General features: G+C 42.5%; 1 long non-coding RNA gene across 1 annotated transcript in view; it reads left to right on the forward strand.

Moving 5' to 3' along the window:
• The window catches only part of LOC107967984 (uncharacterized), a 29,092-nt gene that overhangs the window by 5,355 nt on the left and 3,302 nt on the right, over window positions 1-20,435 (forward strand). The window lies entirely within an intron of this gene.

Below are 20,435 nucleotides of genomic sequence, written 5' to 3' on the forward strand. Positions count from 1 at the left end.
AAACTAACACAGGAACAGAAAACCAAACACCGCATGTTCTCACTCATAAGTGGGAGGTGAACAATGAGAACACATGGACACAGGGAAGGGAACATTACACTCTGGGGCCTGTTGGGGGTTGGGGGACAAGGAGAGGGAGAGCATTAGGACAAATACCTAATGCATGCGGGGCTTAAAACCTAGATGATGGATTGATAGGTTCAGCAAACCACCATGGCACCTGTATACCTATGTAACAAATCTGCACATGTTTATTTTACTTTAAGGTCCAGGATACATGTGCAGAACTGTACATGTATCCTGGAACTTAAAGTAAAGAACAAAAAAGCAGAGCTTGATTCAATGATTTGAATAAAAAGAGTGCATGTGAGAGGCAATCTGTAGAGTAGGGTTTTGAGGCAGGAAAGTTGGTAATCAATAGTGGAGCAGGACTGAGCAGATGCCTGTTGTGGGCAATAAGGTACAATCCTACTGGGTCTTCTAGGAGACTACACGGAACCTGCTTCAGAATTTCCCACTGTGGGGTATGAGCTGGAGTACTCAATTACTCTTCATGCATTAAGTTGGGCTCGCTTCTTGTCTGCCCTGGTGTGTCTAGCATATTCTTTTGAACAGAGAATGTTTTCAGGCCAAAAAACAAAGAAAGCTTCAAGCATGTCTGCAAGTTCTATTGAGGGTGGGTTGGGCAAAGGTGGGCAGGGTACAGATAGTGTCTGCTACAGCTTCTTTTCCATTGCTTAATTTATGTTAACAGCAAAAACACATGTGATCCTTCGTGAATTCAAGGGTGAGTACAAAGAGTATCAACCAAGAAAAACTTTTATACATTTCAAAGGATTTTTCTAAAAAGAGAAAGTTACATAAGCAAGACTGAGAATATTCAGAAGTGACAGTATCGGTATTGGCAAAATAATATTTTAGTACAGGATAGAAATGCTTTCAATGATCCTTTCAGAAGTGCAATCAATCTTTATTATTCACAGATCCTGTATCTGCAAACTTGCCTCCTCATTAAAATGTATTTGTAGCCCCCAAGTCAATACTCATCGTGCTTTCAAGGTCATTCACGGACATGTGAAGAGTGGCCAAAATTCGAGTCAGCAGCTGAGGCTGAACAAGGCGACATTTTGCCTTCTTGTTTCAGCTCTCATAATGTAAACAAGTGTCCTTCTTTTGGTCCATTTAGGGGCACATTGTCCACTTCTGTGATTTTTGTTGATGATCTTGCTATTTAAAATGGCTCCCAAGCTAGTGCAAAAGTGTTGTCGAACGTGTCTAAATGCAGGAAGGCTGTGATGTGTCCGAGACAGAAAATACACCTGTTAGAGAGGCTTCATTCAGGCACCAGTTAGAATGCTACTGCCTGTGACTTCAGCGTTGATGAATAACAATATATATTAAACAAGGTGTCTTTAAACAGAAACACACATAAAACAAGTCTACATGTTGATCAGCTGACAAAAATATTGTGACCAGAGTCTTGAAGGAAACGAACTCTGGCTTTCCCCTAGAAGAAATGCTTCAGTATTTGCTAATTCTGGGTTTGTGTTGCCTTTATAAAACATAAATACGCCTAATAATAAGAATCATTTATACTATAAAACTTTTGATCAATTATGTATATATTGTCAACTCCGTCTACTTTTATATATTTTAAACTCTCTTTCTGCAAAATATGACTACAACTGGCTTTTCAGTAAAGACAATACTATCTAAAATATCATTCATTTTATTTTGTTGGACTATTGAGTTTAGGTACAGTAAAAGGGTGAGAATGTTTTTGTTTCATTTTGCTTAACCTCCCTCATCAAATTGGTGAGGTCCTTGGGATTGAGAATAAATAAATGCATACATACATGCATACATAATATTATTCACTTTTGTTTCTAAGTGCAAGGAAATATAGGTTAAATTAAAGTCATATGTTCATTTATTCCAGTTAAGACTAAAACTGGAAAAACCATAAATTAATGAAAAGTAACTGAGCAAAAACGATTGTTTGTGGAGATTATTGCATCAGAGAGCTAAACTAGTAAACTGAGGTGGGGAAGTTTAGAAAGAATTTATTGCAGAATGTTGATGATAAAGAGAGGATTAGGAAACTTAAAACCAAGTCTATGTTTAATTACAGATTTCAAGTCTTTTAGATATTTTAGCTCAAACCCCTAATTCCTCTCAAGGCAAAGTATTGGTGTTTACTGTTCTTGATGGCTGATTTTAGCAATTCTTCAAAGAATGAAGGAAAATGTGTGGGTGCCCAGCAAGTTGGAATTCATGTGTGTTCCATAATCTTTGTCATGTTTTCCCAATGATGACTCGAACCACATGCTTTTTAAATTCCATCTGGTTAGAGAAATTAAGAGCAGAGACTTTCTCCATTATTTCAGTTCCCCAACTTGAGAAAAACAGAGCATTATTGTTCAAAAGAGTGAGTTTTTCTAACTGACTTACCAAGGAGAATATTCATATTGTTTAACAAATTCTCAAAATGCATGAGAATCTTGAGATTTTTGAGATTCTGACTCAGCCAGCCGTTCTCGTTTTTGTTCTTGTTTTTGTTGTCTTCTCTAAAATGTTCATAAAAACTTCCTGTCTAGAAGGCACGTTTGTGTGAGATTCCAGATTGCTTGGGTGGCTGTGGTAAGAACTGAATGTGGGCTTTAAAGTATGCCTATGCAACCAGAAGAATGCAGTCTTTGTTCAACATTTCCCTCTGTAAATCAAAAACCGCTCCCCGTCCCAGGAAAAGGCACCCCTCTTTAGGTACATAATATCCTTTTTTCTGCCCCCAAAAGCCCATAACATCTGACTCTGCTCTTCACTCCCTGCAGCTCTTCCCCATCCCTTGGCCTAAGCAACCCCAATGCAAACTCCTGTAAGTTTGCTGAGACAAACAGGGCGGTGCCTGAGTCAGCTAAAGGTTCCGTTCACTGCTAAAAAGTATAGGCCGGACGCGGTGGCTCACACCTGTAATCCCAGCATTTTGCGAGGCTGAGGTGGGTGGATAACGAGGTCAAGAGATCGAGACCATCCTGGCCAATATGGTGAAACCCCATCTCTACTAAAAATACAAAAATTACCTGGGTGTGGTGGTACGCACCTGTAGTCTCAGCTACTTAGGAGGCTGAGGCAGAAGAATCACTTGGACCCAAGAGGCGGGGGTTGCAGTCAGCCAAGATTGCGCCACTGCACTCCAGCCTGGTGACAGAGTGAGACTCTGTCTATATATATATATATATATATATATATATATATATAGTGGGTCATCACCATGGACTGTGGAGTAGAGCTGTGAAAAATGAACATCTTTTCATATTTCTGTGAGACCAGAAAGAAAAAAGAGTGGAGAAGATGATTGTTAACAAAACGTGACTAAAAGTGGAGAGCTGAGTAAAGAATCCATTAGAAAGGAGAAAATACAAGAAAAAGGATATTAAGGAAGAGAAGAATTGTAAGAGAGGTTGAAGCATTGGCTGGAGAATCAGAAAGCCAGGCTCAACACTGTTCCACTTAAGTCACGTGGCCTCAGCATCACTGCTGCTAAAGAAAAAATGACAGTACCTATCTCATAGGATGGTTGGGAGGATTGGGTAGATGATGGTGGGAAGTACCTGTCTTATAGGATGAGTCTTACTGCAGACCCTGGAATGCACCCATTTCTCACCTGGGCAGTAACAGGGGGGCAGCCCTCCCTGCTGGAGCATACAATGCAGGACATCACATTCCAAAGATATGTTAGAAAACCCCAGGCGATTTCAGGGAGAAGTGACTCATATACTGAAAGGAAACAGAACTGTGGCAGTGGGAAATGAGACCCAGAATGCATAGCCTAATAATGAAGCAAGAAGTTAGACCACTCACATTTTATATAACCTGAAGGCATGAAACCTAGACCAATGGGTGTCAATTCTAGGCAGGTAGATTCTAGCTAGAGATAAAACAAAACAAAAACAAATAAGTACAACTACAGCAAGGACCTTGGGGGCTAAACTCAACTCTCTAAATGTGTAAGCGATCTGTTATCAGAGCTAGTAAATTCACCATTCAGGGATTAAGATAAGCAGTTTAAATAATTTGCAAGGAAGAGGTAGAGGCAATTGAAGCCTTGGATACAGCTTGGAGTATTATTATTTCCTTGTAGCACATATTGGCATAGAGTAGACCTGAGACTTTTTCCCTTTTGATGGAAGCCTGACCTGGGCCTCGGAGGTGCCTGCTGCCATTTGCAGACTCCAGTCCATGTGAGGATTTGTCTTGTTAAAGCAAACTGAAGATGGCCTGAGAAGGACTCCTACCTCTATATTTGAGTCCTCATGATGGAACAGTAACCTAGCTTAATAGGCAGACAAGATTGAAAACCAAACATAATAGTATGCACCTGTAACAATAGCTGAGTGTTGGCCAATCCCAGCGGCTATACTTGAACCACTCACAGACTGCTGAGTGTTCAAACTGTCTTCAAATAAGGCAAATGCCAAGGTGCAACCAAACTCTCGGTTTCTGTACCTCACTGCCAATTCCTGTACGTCACTTTACTTTTTTTGTCTATAAATTTGTTCTGACCACAAGGCACTGCTGGAGTCTCTCCACATCTGTTGTGATTCTGGAGGCTGCCTGATTCGTGAATCATTTCTTCTTTTTTTTTTTCTCAATTAAACTCTATCAAATTTAACTTGTCTGAAGTTTTCTTTTCTGTTCTTTTTTTTTTTTTCTTTGAGACAGAGTTTCACTCTCTCACTCAGGCTGGAATGCAATGTTGCAATCTCGGCTCACTGCAACCTCTGCCTCCCAGGTTCAAGTGATTCTCCTGCCTCAGCCTCCTAAGTAGCTGGGACTAAAGGTGCCAGGTGCCAGGTTTATTTTTACTAGAGACGGGGTTTCACCATGTTGGCCAGGCTGGTCTTGAACTCCTGACCTCAGGTGATCCGCCCGCCTCGGCCTCCTAAAGTGCTGGAATTACAGGCGTGAGCCACCACACCCAGCTTTTGAAGTTTTCTAACAAGTCTGCAATGCTTCTGCTGTGCTAGCACCATGCACATCCTCAAGGCAGAATGAAAAGACACTGTCTCTCTTCTCACAAAATAAACTTTTATATGGATTCCTTTGTGGCCTCATAGGAAGTTTTAAAACTCCTGCGGGGAATAGATGATCCAAATCAATAGCATTCCTTCAGTTCCTGGGAGTGTTTAATGACACAATACAGGAGGACCAGATATCTTCCTGATGCGGACGCCCACAAACCCAAGGCAGCCTGAACTATTCAGGCCAGGGGAAGTGGGGGCCTCATGGTCTCATTCGGGGTGAGCAATTGCTATGAGTTGGCCAAGTTCCCAGGATGCTGGGGAACCACACAGGGTATAATGGTGGTCGGCAGCTCCTGTACTCTCTTTACTGCTCTGGACCCTGTAACTGTTGCAAATACACAGATCACACGCACCGCCTCGGTCAAGGACCAGAGTGGGCTCCTCTAATGTATGTGGCCTTCTGCGTTCCCTGGCTCAGCTTCCCTGGGTCAGATCTCCCCAGAATGGTTTCTTGGTTTTTACTTGGCTTTATAAGGTATGTCACAGGGGATTTTATAGAAACCAAAATTCTATTAATTTGTCCTTTTCTTTTTCCTGGCTATAAGTGTTGTCTCTATTATAAATAATGATTACTAAGAATTTGTTAGTGACACTGAAAATGCGCACACTCTATGTTAAGGGAAATAACCCTGATGTAAACTTGGAAGTTGTATGTACAGTGTTGGGAGAATTGAGTGAAAAATAATGACTGCACACAAAGTAGATAGGATAATACCAGACACATACGGTTTAATAAAGACCAACTCTTATTATCTTACCATTTCCTAGCCATAAATATTCTTCCATATTTGAATTGGCTGTTGCTGCTATTAATTCTGGCTAAGACACGTTTCACGTCCGCCTGTGGTTATAATGATGCCAGCGCCTCACCCATAGTGTTAACGCATTTCTCGCTGGCCCCGCAAGGGAAGAGACAGAGGCTCAGCCTGGGATAAACTGTGTACATCGTGGAAAGTAGCGTAGATTAAAGGCCAGCGGTGGATTAGTGCTTGTGTTTTGCCTTCCTCGTAGCATCTCAGCGTTAAGAGTAAGACATGCGGTAAACAGCGCTTCTTCAAATCATAAGAAGCAACGATGTCACAGAAAAATTCATTGACTTGGTGGAGGGAGAAAAGAGCTCATACTGTTACAGGAATCTTTTTTTTTCTCTTATGGAGGCTTAATAAATATGAATTTAAGAGCCACAATATCTGTTTAAAAATTAATCGCTTTGGTGGAATACTACTCAGCAATGACAGGGAATGAATGATTGTTTGCCACCAAAACATGAATGGATCTTAAAATAATTCTGTGGGGAAAAAGCAGCCAGGCAAAAGCGACCATGCATGACATTACTCCATTTATATATAATTCCAGAACATGCAAAGTAATCAGTGGTGACAGAAAGCTGAACAGTAGTTGCCTGGGGAGGGGGTTGAGCAGAGGCAGGGCAGGAGAGATTACAAAGGGGTGAGAGGAACAGCTGGAGGACTGGATTATGCATTTCCTTCAGTGCAGAAGGGCCTATTGGTGTGCACATATGCCAAAGCTTATCCACTTGCACACCCTAGTTATGTGCCATTTATTATATGTAATTCATACTTCAATCAACCTGTTAAAGAGTAAATCTATATTTTTCTTCTCATAGAGTGGGTTGGGTGTCGACATACACTCATGGTTTGAATATTTCTCCAAATATTCAAAATATTTTGCCAAATTGGCCTCACAGATGGTTAGTTATCCCCAAACTCAGATAGTTGTATATATTAAATATATACAGCTTTCCATGTCAATCAAACCTCGATGAAACGGTTTAAAAATAGTTTACCAAACCTAAAATCTTGCCAAGATTTTTTCCTACCACTTCACTTTCAGATCAGAGTGAATTTTCTCCTACTTCTCCTTGTGCCCTTTCATGGGTTCACGTCATTGAACCAGTTTTTCTTCACTGATGTTGCAAATGCTTAATTCAGGATTCAGTGATATATCCTCAAGTTTACTCAATATTTTAGGTACTTCTCATAAGTGTGAAGTGGGATAAAATGATAAAGACTGTTTTCTAATTTTTCTCATGAAGTCTAATTTCCTTCTTTTTGGTTTCTCAAATGAAGGCTTAGTTATAGCATGTAGTTAAGTTTATAACACCTTCCTATATTAAACACTCAGGTGCCTACCTTCAAGAAAGAGAAGGAAGACAATGTTGTTAGCAACCTACTAAGTCAGGGACTTTACATGTGGCCCCCAAACCAGCTCTCCTTATGTTGAAGGCACTCTCGAGTCAGAGAGATTCTCTCAGATGTTGACTGAACGCTGCCAGTGTTGGTCGCTCTAATGGGAATTGGCCTGGGAAAACTGTCCTCCTGGGTGGTGAGTGCAGCGTTTTCAGGCACTCAGCAGCCCCAGCGTGGCTTCCAGACACCCATGCAGGGTTTGTGCACAGCTTCCTCTCTGCAGGGATCTGATGAAACCTGCTGCGGCATTGGCACAACCAAAACGGCCACTGACCGAGGAAGACTCAGCCCACTGCCTTCCCACTCCACAGGGCAAGAGACAGCCTTGGTCAGCCTTGGGTATCAGAGATGGCCAGAATGATGCACACTCTCGGTAGTCTTTTTCACTTTCCAGAGGGAACTTAAATTTGACTAGAGGCAAATATCCAATTGACTAAGGGCTCCACATACTCAGCTTGCCTGTTTGGGGAGAAGTCTGTATAATGAACTAATTTTAGTTCTTAACTTGCATGTCCATGAATGCAAGTTAAAGAAAGGCAAATCTGGTCTAAGTAAAATATCTTTTGCTATGAAAATTCTTCAGAAAATACTGTCTACATAAAATGTTCCTAGGCTTTATCCCTACATTTCACTTCTGAGAATGTATTTTAACTCTACAACCAAAAACACATATAAGGATTCATATAAAAGATGTAGCTGTTTATAATTTCATAATTATAACAGTATTTGTAAGACAAAGTGAAAATATTTACATTATTTGTACTAATGAAAAATTGGAAACATCCAATTGTTTATGAGTTACATAAACCTGAAATGCTACATCCCTCCCACAAAATATGCAGGCATTAACATTTACTAAGAATTTTAATGATATGGAGAAGAACATACAGTAAGATGCTAAAGGATAACAATAAAAAATTGCATAGTTAATGTAAAGTTGTCATGAGAATTAAATGTACAAATCAGATAATGAAATTTCAGTATATACCACAGTGCCAGTACAGGGTGTTCAGTCAGTGCTATTATTTCAAATAATATACATCTGTGCATAAGAAAAAATCCAGAATATGAAACAAAATTTTCATATAGTATTTTGGGTAAATTTATTTTCATATCCTTATGCATATTCTAAATTTTCTGCAGTGAGTTTAGGATGCATTATTAATTGAAACAAACTTATTTACAGATAGGAGGGAAACTGATATCTGAATAGTCACAACTTAGGCCAGGCGCAGTGGCGCACTCCTGTAATCCCAGCACTTTGGGAGGCCGGGGTGGGCGGATCATCTGAGGTCAGGAGTTTGGGACCAGCCTGACCAACATGGTGAAACCCTATCTCTACTAAAAATACAAAATTAGTTGGGCGTGGTGGCGCATGCCTGTAATCCAAGCTACTCGGGAGGCTGAGGCAGGAGAATTGCTTGAACCCTGGAGGCGGAGGTTGCAGTGAGCTGAGATTGTGCCATTGCACTCCAGTCTGGGCAATAAGAGCGAAACTCCATGTCAAAAAAAAAAAAAAAAGATTGTCAAAACTTTTCTTAAAATAGCAAATAGTTAATCCTGGCATCCACAAAATGAGATGGAAAAATAAAGTAATCATGTGGGGAGGTGGAATATAATATCACCTCTAAATCGACCTGTTTTTCACAGAAGTAGTTGTTACTCATTTTATTGAATGACACAGTTATTCTGATAATTGTTGAGTTACTTAAATTTGCTGATTAGTAAACAGGAACTTAATGGCAAAAGAGTTTTGGCTTTCCAAAATTCATCTGTTGAAAGGGTAGGGTTGGGGAGAGGGGAGAGAGAGGGAGAATGCATACATTTATGTGTTTTTTAAATCATGTATTTTACCATGTTCCAGGAAACTTTTAAGGCAAATTGATTTGTGATGGGCTATCAACAGTCATATGTAAGTGAAAAATAAAGCGACCTACTGGAATAAAATGGCATCCTTCCACACCTCTCAGGAGACCACCTCCTGTATCTTTAAAGTCCACTGACTCTGCGTACTACAACTGATTCATAATTTCATGTTCACTGTAGACCTGTAGCGAGCTTGTGGGCCTTCTTCATCGCTTGATGAAGGTGGCTTTTGTTCCTGAGAATGTCACTATTCAAAATGCTGAATGAGCACTTGAAATCAGGAATAAATTATGAATTCTTTAGGGAACATTGTTCCCAGCAGCCCATTTATGGTGGCCTGAATGCATTTTTATTTCGTTTGTCACACAGGCCTTGCAGACAGTGGAGCCATGTGGTTTTCTGACTGCAGACCTCTCTTCCCTGGGGCTTCCGAACCACCATGGAATGTGTCACCTGGAATTGAGTCCACTCCTCAGTTATTACTTAGTTAAGCATAAAACATCTGATTTGACTAGCCACTATCCATTCCCATAATTTGTAATGGAGTTGTTTTTCTGTGTCTACATTCATTTCCTGATACTTATAAAGAGCACTAAATCAATTGATAAACCACCCACAATAATTAACCAAACAAAGTGAAATCATTTGTTACTCAAAACATGTTACTCAAACCTGCATTATGACACAGGAGAAAAACCCACTACCCTTTGACAGTTATTGCTACACGATTGCAAAAGAGCAAGTGGGTGAAAGTCGTAATTTTTTTTTCAGACACTATATTTGCCAGAGAACATAGATTGCACCATTCCTGTTGCTCATACTTGTAACTCCATAATATGGGCTGTTTTCATAGGCAAATGAATTTGCAAAATCAGACCTACCCTTCCGGCCTACGCTGCCGTCCTACAAATATCAACGAAGTCAGCAAATAAACAATTCTCAAAGGAGCCTTCCAGCAAGTTCTGCTAGCATCACTGGATTCCTTTGGGAAGAATTATGCAACTGTTGTTTATCCATCTACCCCGTTAACCAAATCAATGAATATGTATTGAGCACCAACTGTGAGCAAGGTGCTGTGTTGGGTGGGGAAGAAGACACAACGATGAGTAAAACACAGTCCTACTGCTTTGGTGTTTAACTGTAGTACAGAAGGTAAATTATGGATGCAAGTATATAAAAAATATAGGCGAAGGTAAATTACATCTAAGCAAATCTAAATGAAACCAGAAGCCCCACCCTCCCATATCCTCCATGCAGAACTCAAAGCAGGAAAGGCAGGCTTCACCTCCCAGGTAGATTTCAAGCTTGCCTACTTCTTGACATTCCTCCTCCCTGCTGGAGCAAATGGCACTGGGCTAACCTTGGCTAACCTCCTTGATAGCCTTCCTGTATCTACTCTTGTCCACCTGCAATAAGTTCTCCCTACTGCAATAAGCAAGATGTTTTAAAAGTCCAGACCTGATCACTGAAATACCTGCATAAAACTCTTCAATCGCTTTCCATTTATTTTTATTTTTATATTATTATTGTTACTTTTTTTTGAGACAGAATTTCACTCTGTCACCCAGGCTGGAGTGCAGTGGCACGATCTTAGCTCACTGCAACCTCCACCTCCCAGGTTCAAGCAATTCTCCTGCCTCAACCTCCTGAGTAGCTGGGACTACAGGCGCCCGCCACCACACCCAGCTAATTTTTGTATTTTTGGTAGAAACAGGCTTTCACCATGTTAGCCAGGTTTGTCTCGAACTCCCGACCTCAAGTGATCTGCCCATCTCAGCCTCCCAAACTGTTGGGATTACAGGTGTGAGCCACCGTATCCACCTCTAGTTTTTTGTAGAATAAAGAACAACATTCCCACCCTGGTCTACAGTGTCATAGGTAATCTGGCCCCTGCCTGCATCTCTAGACGTATGCTGGGCCACTCTTTTCCTACTTTGCTCTGCTGAAGCCACAGTCTTGGGACCTTTGAAGGGCCACATTCTCCTGTTTTAGGGTCTTTGAAATACCGTTCCCTCCACCTGGACTTTACTGTTCCCTCCTTCTATCACTTTATTGAACTCCAACCCTTCTCTATGATCTAAACTTGAAGTCTGCTACTCTAAGTCCCTTGACTGAATCGTATTGCATGTTCTTAGAGCCCCCTACATTTTTCGGTTGGTAGCCTTTATTTTAGTTAGACCAAACGTGCATAACAGGATACTTGAAATACCAGTGGCTTAAAACAACAAGGCTCTACTTTCTTATTTAAAAAGAGCAGGGCTGAGTAGAGCCACATGGGCTCGGAAGGTGCCAGGAACCCAGGGTCCTTCTAGGATCTCACTTGAATCAGACTCAAATTTGGCTTCCACTGCACTATCCACAATGACTAATTCAGCTCCATCCAGCAGTGAAAGCTACAGTCCAAATGGCAGGATAAGGAAATTGAAAAAAAAAATTTTAAGGCATTTCTCCTCACTTCAAGACTACATCTCATAAACTGTACACGACATTTGAACTCATGAGCTGTTGGTTAAAACTTAATCACATGCCACATCTAGCTGCAAAAAAAGTCGAAAAAGGTCGTCTATGATAGGTGGTCACTGTCCAGCTAAAAATAGTGGAATGAAGAGGTTGGAGTTACTACTGGAAGGACTGTCTCTGCCACAGTGCTTTTTCTAGGTGGTGACTGCTTGTAAGCAAGGCCCACGTCAATTTGCTCACCACTGTATTCCTGGAAACTACATCCCTACTCCCAGCACATTGTAGATAATTTATAAAAACCTGTTGAATAACCAAGTGGATGAATGAATGAATCAATGTTTCATGGGTATCCCTAGAGAGAACATTCCGAATGGAGGGAGGTGAAGGAGGTCGTCAAAAATGTGTCATTTTAAAGGTATAATTTGAACTGGGTGAAAAAAATGGGCTTATTTCCCTTGTGGAAGTGGGATGTGAATATTCCTGCCAGGAAAATGTTGTGAGCACTGGCCCAGAAAGAGTGAAGCTCCAGAGAAGACTGGAGAGCAGGAAGAAAGCCATGGCGGGCCAGGCGCTGTGGCTCACGCCTGTAATCCCAACACTTTGTCAGACGGGAGCGGGCAGATCACTTGAGGTCAGGAGTTTGAGACCAACTTGGCTAACATGGTGAAACCCCGTCTCTACTAAAAATACAAAAACTAGCTGAGTGTGGTGGTGCACACCTGTAATCCCAGCAACTTGGGAGGCTGAGGCAGGAGAGTCTTTTGAATCCAGGAGGCAGAGGTTGCAGTAAGCTGAGATCACACCACTGTACTCCAGCCTGGGTGACAGAGCGAGACCGTGTCAAGAAAGAGAGAAAGAGAGAGAGAGAGAAAGGAACGAAGGAAGGAAGGAAGGAAGGAGAGAAGGGAAGTAAGGAAGGAAGGAGAGAAGGGAAGTAAGGAAGGAAGGAGAGAAGGGAAGGAAGGAAAGAAGGAAGGAAGGAGAGAAGGGAAGGAAGGAAGGAAGGAAGAGAAGGGAAGGAAGGAAGGAGAGAAGGGAAGGAAGGAAGAAGAGAAGGGAAGGAAGGAAGAAGAGAAGGGAAGGAAGGAAGGAGAGAAGGGAAGGAAGGAAGGAGAGAAGGGAAGGAAGGAAGGAAGAGAAGGGAAGGAAGGAAGAGAAGGGAAGGAAGGAAGGAGAGAAGGGAAGGAAGGAAAGAAGGAAGGAAGGAGAGAAGGGAAGGAAGGAAGGAAGAGAAGGGAAGGAAGGAAGGAAGAAGAGAAGGGAAGGAAGGAGAGAAGAGAAGGAAGGAAGGAAGGAGAGAAGGGAAGGAAAGAAGGAGAGAAGGGAAGGAAGGAAGGAAGGGCAAAGTGGAGAAATATGAGACAATGTCAGAATTGCAGATGGGGCCGAAACTGCAGAGCATAATTTAGTGAGCACACAAACATCTGGGCAAAGCACCACTAAGCTCAGTGACCATCAGGCGTTCTGATGATGAGAGCACAGCACGCAGGTTCAGTTGTCCCATCAGTCCTGGAATATAGACATCTTAGGATGTGCAGATCACAGCCAGATCAAAATAGTCCCTGTGGAGGGTCCACCACGTTACCACACAGCACCTCCTAACCATTGCATCTGTTCATCCTGCCTCATCCCAGGTTAAGAAAATAGAAAGAAATAGAGAGGAACTCATCTTACTGCCACCAGCTCTACCAGCCTAACAGCTGTGGGGCTTTCCTAGATCTCGGCTTTGCCTGAGGTTTCAGAGGATGGCATGTCCTTTTTCCTATCAAAGGTCAACCAAGCATTTCTGCTCTGCTCCTATCACCTCTCTCCTCATACAGTCATTACCCCTGTCTTCCACACCACCCTCTCCCTCTACTGGGCCATTTCTATCCGCATACAAACATGCTCTGGAGTACACTTTTGTTTTCTTAAAAAATGTTGCTGTTCTGATTTCCTATTTCTTTTTTTCTTTTCTTTTCTTTTTTTTTTTTCTGGAGATGGAGTCTTGCGCTGTCACCCAGGCTGGAGTGCAGTGGCATGATCTCAGCTCACTGCAACCTCTGCCTCCTGGGTTTAAGCAATTCTCCTGCCTCTATCACCCAGGCTGGAGTGCAGCGATGCAACCTCAGCTCACTGCAACCTCCGCCTCCCGGGTTCAAGCAATTCTCCTGCCTCAACCTCCTGAGTAGCTGGGACTACAGGCGCATGCCGCCACGCCCAGCTAATTTTTGTATTTTTAGTAGAGACGGGGTTTCACCATGTTGCCCAGGCTGGTCTCGAACTCCTGAGCTCAGGCAATCCACCCTCCTCAGCCTCCCAAAGTGCTAGGGTTACAGGCGTGAGCCACCATGCCCAGCCTTGATTTCCTATTTCTATGCAATAAATGCCTTGTTTCTTTGTTCCTCTGGATGACAGAAGTTCTTGAAAGCATCTGAAGCCACAGCCTCTGCATTCTCCCCTCTTGCTATGTCTCTCACTGTCTCTCACCAGGCTCTTTCCACTTCATTCCCCAGAAGCCAAAGCCGTTCTTTTCCACCTCACTTGGGAAGTGGCTACCAGACCCAGATCTCACCTCCCTCTGGCCTCTCCAGTCCTCCCAGTAGCTCTTAGCACGCGTGGATACACACCACCTCCCAGGACATGTTTTCTCTCAGCTTCCATGGACCTCACGCTCATGCTTTTTCTACCTCACAGTCTCCTTTACTGAACCCTAAATGGTGAATCTGGATGGGATTCCTCTGCTATATGTTCTAGATTGTCCATTTGTATCCAGCGGCTTTAAACACAGTCTATATACCAATCACCCTCTTGTTCATATCTCTAGCTGTGACCTCTACCCTGAATTCCTGGCTTGTACACCAAACATGCAGCTCTTCATTTGTCATTTCCCCTTGGAAATCTAATGGGCTTCTAAACTTAACCTGACAACACAAAACTTTTCATTTTTTCCCCAACATTATCTGCCTGTTAGTTGACCCTACAGTCTCCCCAAGTGTTCCAGCCAGTTCTTCAGACAGATCCTCGATTCAGTGTCTTTACTGACCTTCCCCACCCAGTTCATAATGACTACATCCAAAAGACATCCCAGAGACTTTCCCTTCTCCCTCTCTGCTGTATCTACCCAGCCACAGCCTCTACCATTTTACTCTTGGCACGTGTAAGAGACATCTAAGTGGGCTCTGCTTTTTGCTTTTTTATTTGCCTTTCTTGCTGTTTTCTGCACATGATAGCGAGGATATTTTTTAATGTACATCACTGCATGTCAGTATCCCGTGCCGCACACCCCACTTACAGGCCTGTCTGAACCCTTGGCCCTGTCCACCACTCCTGATGACCTGGCCCTGTCCATCTCTCTGAACTCTGCATATTGACTTGTCCTCTTTCCCATGACAACCATACTCACTTCCCTTCTTTCCGTGCCTCGAACGTGCCATGTTTCCTTCTCCTTAGGATGCTTGCTTTCATCGTTCCTCTACCTGAGATGTCTTTTCCATACATCCTGCATGACTGGGACTGACTTATCATTTACTTCTTTTCACAAATGTCTCCTCCTTTGAGAGGATGTTCCTGGTCTTTCATTCTAAGTTACTTTGTAAAAACTCAGGTTTTGTCACACCACTTTTCTTTCAACAAGACTCGACATTATCTGGTTTTTTGTTTATTTAATTTTCCCTTTTGTGAGTCTGCCTCCCCCCACCTCCCCAGGGTAAGCACTAAGGTGGCAGGAGTTTATCTGATGTGCTCGCTGAGCAGCCTTGCACACAGCTTGGTACGCAGCATGTGCAAACGTGTGCAATATGTGCTGGACAAATGAGGACAATAACAAGGACAGTGATCATTGCTGGCAAGTGCAGAATTAGCCACAGATTCTGAGTAAATACCAATGACCAGAAAAGTTTAGAGGACTTTTAAATGTCTCTCCCACCCTATCTATCATTTAGATTCATCCTGTTAGGACTCACTTACTGGTTGGTGTTATGCTTAGGGTCTGCCCCTGTAACGGGCTCAATGTTTATGTTCCCCTGCCCCAAACCCCATCCCCAAGGTGATGTTATATGGAGGTGGAGCCTGTGGGGGGTGATTAGGTCATGAGGGAGGAGGGCTAATGAAATCTCATTCCAATTTTAGAACACGTGCTGCAGAAGAAAACACGTCATGAAATCTCCTATGTTGAAATGCCATCCTCCAGGTGATGTTACATGGAGGTGGCACCTGTGGAAAGTGATTAGGCCATGAGGGAGGAGGTCTCATGAATGGGGTTCATGGGCTTATGAAAGAGGCCCAAGAGAGCTCACTTGCCTCTTCCACCATGTAAAGACACAGTGAGAAGACGGCCCTCTAGGAACCAGGAAGCGGGCTCTCACCAGACACCGAGTCTGTCGGTGATTTTCTCCTGGATTTCCCAAACTCCAGAACTGTGAGGAACCAATTTCTGTTGTTAGAAACGACCCAGCTTATGGGATTTTGTTATAGCACCCAAATGGACTTAGGCCTTGTTTTATGATTTCAAACATGACAGGAGCAAGTTGATCCACATTAATTGACCTATCTAATTAGTCTTTTCCTGGAATAAAGTTTCTCAGAAAGTGGGTATAAAATCTTAGAGAAGTGATTACTTTATGGGTAAATAGGCAAATATAATTTTCATTTCAACACAGTTACTTTCAGGGTGAAATTGGCTACTATTGATAATGACAACAGGACAACAGATAGAAAACCAGGATTGTCCTGGACACCATGGAAAGTTCTGGAAAGGAAATTAGAAACAAGATGAACAGAGAAAAGAAAGACACAAGGATATGCTGAAACATTTTGAAACACTGTTACAATGACTAGTAGAGGAACATACTAGTATGTAGTAAACAAACTTAAGCTCACTGAAAAAGATGGAGTAAAAACATAAGCGTAGGAAACAGCCAGTCTCTGGAACAGTAAACATCCCTGTAAATAGGCCACTGCTGTGACCACAGGGCAGGAGGGCAAACAAACAATTGCATGTATCCACATTGTAGAAAGAACATCAGGTTCAGAATGATTCATTCATACAACTCTGTCTCGGCGTGAAGGATTCACACATATACACAGACAAGAAGATAGGAGACGGCCAGGCGCGGTGGCTCAGGCCTGTATGTAATCCCAGCACTTTGGGAGGCTGAGGCGGGTGTATCATGAGGTCAGGAGATCGAGACCATCCTGGCTAACACGGTGAAACCCCGTCTCTACTAAAAAAAATACAAAAAATTAGCCGGGCGTGGTGGCAGGTGCCTATAGTCCCAGCTATTCGGGAGGCTGAGGCAGGAGAATGGCGTGATCCTGGGAGGCAGAGCTTGCAGTGAGCCAAGATCGCACCACTGCACTCCAGCCTGGGTGACACAGCGAGACTCTGTCTCAAAAAAAAAAAAAAAAAAAAAAGACAGAAAAGAAGATAGGAGACGTCTCAGCTGCACCATGGACAAGCCTCTCCAGGCATAATCTTCAGTTTATCCTAAGAATATATTAACCGGCAACTTGTTTTCTGATTATTCACTAAAGTCAACTCAGTTATAAAACAACAGACAGTTTACAAAGATAAGGATCATAGAGTGACAGGAGGGGAAGCCACCTAAAGAAGGCATTGATGATCAAGGATAGAAAATTGCAAAGCAGATGTACAGGGGTCAAGGAATATTATATCTTGCATACAGTAAAGGGGGGTGAATGAGTTATAATTCCATCTTGCTGCCCTCAGCTCTATTGATTCTTCGGCTCCTTAAATATGAAAATAGAAGAAAGGCAAAGGGAAACACTTAACAGATATTTTTTAAAATCTGGATGGGCTAAGCTAAATCCATATGGGCCCATTCCACTTGATATGCAGGTGAGCACATAGTCCTTTCACGGCAATGGCAAAGGTGAAGTTACACCTGTATTGCTTTCTTGGAGCCCTGGGAAATATTGGTCACCTGAACTCCTCAAAAACAAGTGTGGAGAAAGGGAAGTGTGCAGCAAGGTACCTGGTGTCATTGTCCTGGTAGAAGCACTGCGGGGAGGAGTCCTGCAAGCTGCAATCAGCTGAGTCAGGGAAGGACAGGACAGAGGCCCTGGCCAAGTTTCCTTTAAGAAAATAGCAATTTTCTCCCACAAGTAACGTGACATTCAATTTCACCCAATATCCACACCTGACTTTTGAAGGTCAGAGAACTGACAGTGTGTTTTATTTTGTCAGCAGTCAAAGAATACGGGGAATGTGGGAGAGTACTATTATGCCTGGTTTTTTTGTTTTGTTCTGTTTTGTTTTTTAGACTGAGTCTCAGTCTGTTGCCCAGGCTGGAGTGCAATGGTGTAATCTCAGCTCACTGCAACCTCTGCCTCCTGGGTTCAAGCTATTCTCCTGCCTCAGTCTCCTGAGTAGCTGGGATTACAGGCATGCACCACCACACTGGCTAATTTTTTTGTGTTTTTAGTAGAGGTGCGGTTTCACCATGTTGGCTAAGCTGGTCTGACCTCAGGTGATCGGCCCACCTTGGCCTCCCAAAGTGCTGCTGGGATTACAGTGTGAGCCACCCCGCTCAGCCGATTATTAGACCTGTTTTATGATGTACAATTTGATTTAAGAAATCTTAAGGAAAAACGGCAAATGCAAGATATTTAATGCAAAGCAGAGATAGTTTTCCTTTAGTAGAATTGTCTTAACAATCATCATACTGTCTTCCACAATGGTTGAACTAATTTACATTCCCACCAACAGCGTCAACACGTTCCTATTTCTCCACATCCTTTCCAGCATCTGTTGTTTCCTGACTTTTTAATGATCGCCATTCTAACTTGCGCCATTCTAACTGGTGAGATGGTATCTCATTGTGGTTTTGATTTGCATTTCTCTAACGACCAGTGATGAAGAGCTTTTTTTCATGTTTGTTGGCCACAAAAATGTCTTCTTTTGAGAAGTGTCTGTTCATATCCTTTGTCCACTTTTTGATGAGGTTTTTTTTTTTTTCTTGTAAATTTGTTTAAGTTCCTTGTAGATTCTGGATATTAGCCGTTTGTTAGATGGATAGATTGCAAAAATTTTCTCCCATTCTGTAGGTTGCCTGTTCACTCTGACAATAGTTCTTTTTGTTGTGCAGAAGCTCTTTAGTTTAATTAGATCCCACTTGTCAATTTTGGCTTTTGTTGCCATTACTTTTGGTGTTTTAATCATGAAGTCTTTGCCCATGCCTATGTCCTGAAAGATATTGCCTAGGTTTTCTTCTAGGCTTTTTATGGTGGTTTGAGGTCTTATGTTTAAGTCTTTAACACCATGGAATACTATGCAGCCATAAAAACGGATGAGTTTATGTCTTTTGCAGGGACATGGATGAAGCTGGAAACCATCATTCTCAGCAAACTAACACAGAAACAGAAAACCAAACACTGCATGTTCTCACTCATAAATGGGAGTTGAACAATGAGAACACATAGAAACAGGGAGGGGGACATCACACACCTGGGCCTGTTGAGGGGAAGAATAGCATTAGGAGAAATACCTAATGTAGATGACAGGTTGATGGGTGCAGCAAACCACCATGGCATGTGTGTACCTATGTATCAAACCTGCACGTTCTGCACATATATACCAGAATTTAAACTACAATAATAATTTTAAAAATCACTAAACAACAACAACAACAACTAAAAACCATTCATCATATTGTGTCCTGAATTGGTTCCTTCCAGTGGGTTCTTGGTCTCGCTGACTTCAAGAATGAAGCCGCAGACCCTCATGGTGAGTGTTACAGTTCTTAAAGATGGTGTGTCTGGAGTTTGTTCCTTTAGATGTTCAAATGTGTCCGGAGTTTCTTCCTTCTGGTGGGTTCGTGGTCTTGCTGACTTCAGGAGTGAAGCCACAGACCTTCACAGTGAGTGTTAAAGCTCTTAAGGGTGGTGCAGAGCCAAAGAGTGACCAGCAGCAAGATTTATTGTGAAGAGCGAAAGAACAAAGCTTCCACAGCGTGGAAGGGGACCCCAGCGGGTTGTCATTGGTGGCTCTGGTGGCCAGCTTTTATTCCCTTATTTGGCCCTACCCACGTCCTGCTGATTGGTCCATTTTACAGAGTGCTGATTGGTGTGTTAACAATCCTTTAGCTAGACAGAAAAGTTCTCCAAGCCCCTACTCGACCCAGGAAGTCTAGCTGGCTTCACCTCTCAGTATTATCTCCCCTAGCCAATCAAAAACGTTTAGGATACCAGATATGGTAGCTCACTCCTGTAATTCCAGCATTTTGGGAGGCTGAGGCTGGCAAATTGCTTGATCTCAGGAGTTTTAGACCAGCCTGGGAACATGGCAAAACGCTGTCTCAAAAAAAAAAAAAAAACAAAAAACTGAAGGGTGTGATGGCCTGTGCCTGTAGTCTGGCTACTTGGGGGTAGGGGACTGGGGGTAGGGGACTGGGGGTAGGGGAGTGAGGGTAGGGGACTGGGGGTAGGGGACTGGGGGTAGGGGACTGGGGGTAGGGGACTGAGGTGAGGGTTTCTCTTGAGGCCCAGAATTCGAGGCTGCAGTGAGCTATGATTATGTCATTCCATCCCAGCCTGGGTGACAAAGTGAGACCCGGTCTCAAAAAAAAAAAAAAAAAAGAAAAGAAAAAAAAAAGTTTAGGGCACTATTATTTCCTAAATTTAATTATAAACTGAATTCCTTGGAAATATTCATTTGAATTGACTAAAACATGATAATATTATGTCAATTTACGTTTCTAAATGTATTTTTATTATTTTCATCCTTATTAGATTATTTCCTAGCTGCTTTCAAATTAGTAATCATAATTATGCAAAAACAAACGTAAGTCATCAAAAGGTAGGCATGTCAGCATTA

Source organism: Pan troglodytes, chromosome 14, assembly GCF_028858775.2.
Source record: "Pan troglodytes isolate AG18354 chromosome 14, NHGRI_mPanTro3-v2.0_pri, whole genome shotgun sequence".
Lineage (NCBI taxonomy): Eukaryota > Metazoa > Chordata > Mammalia > Primates > Hominidae > Pan > Pan troglodytes.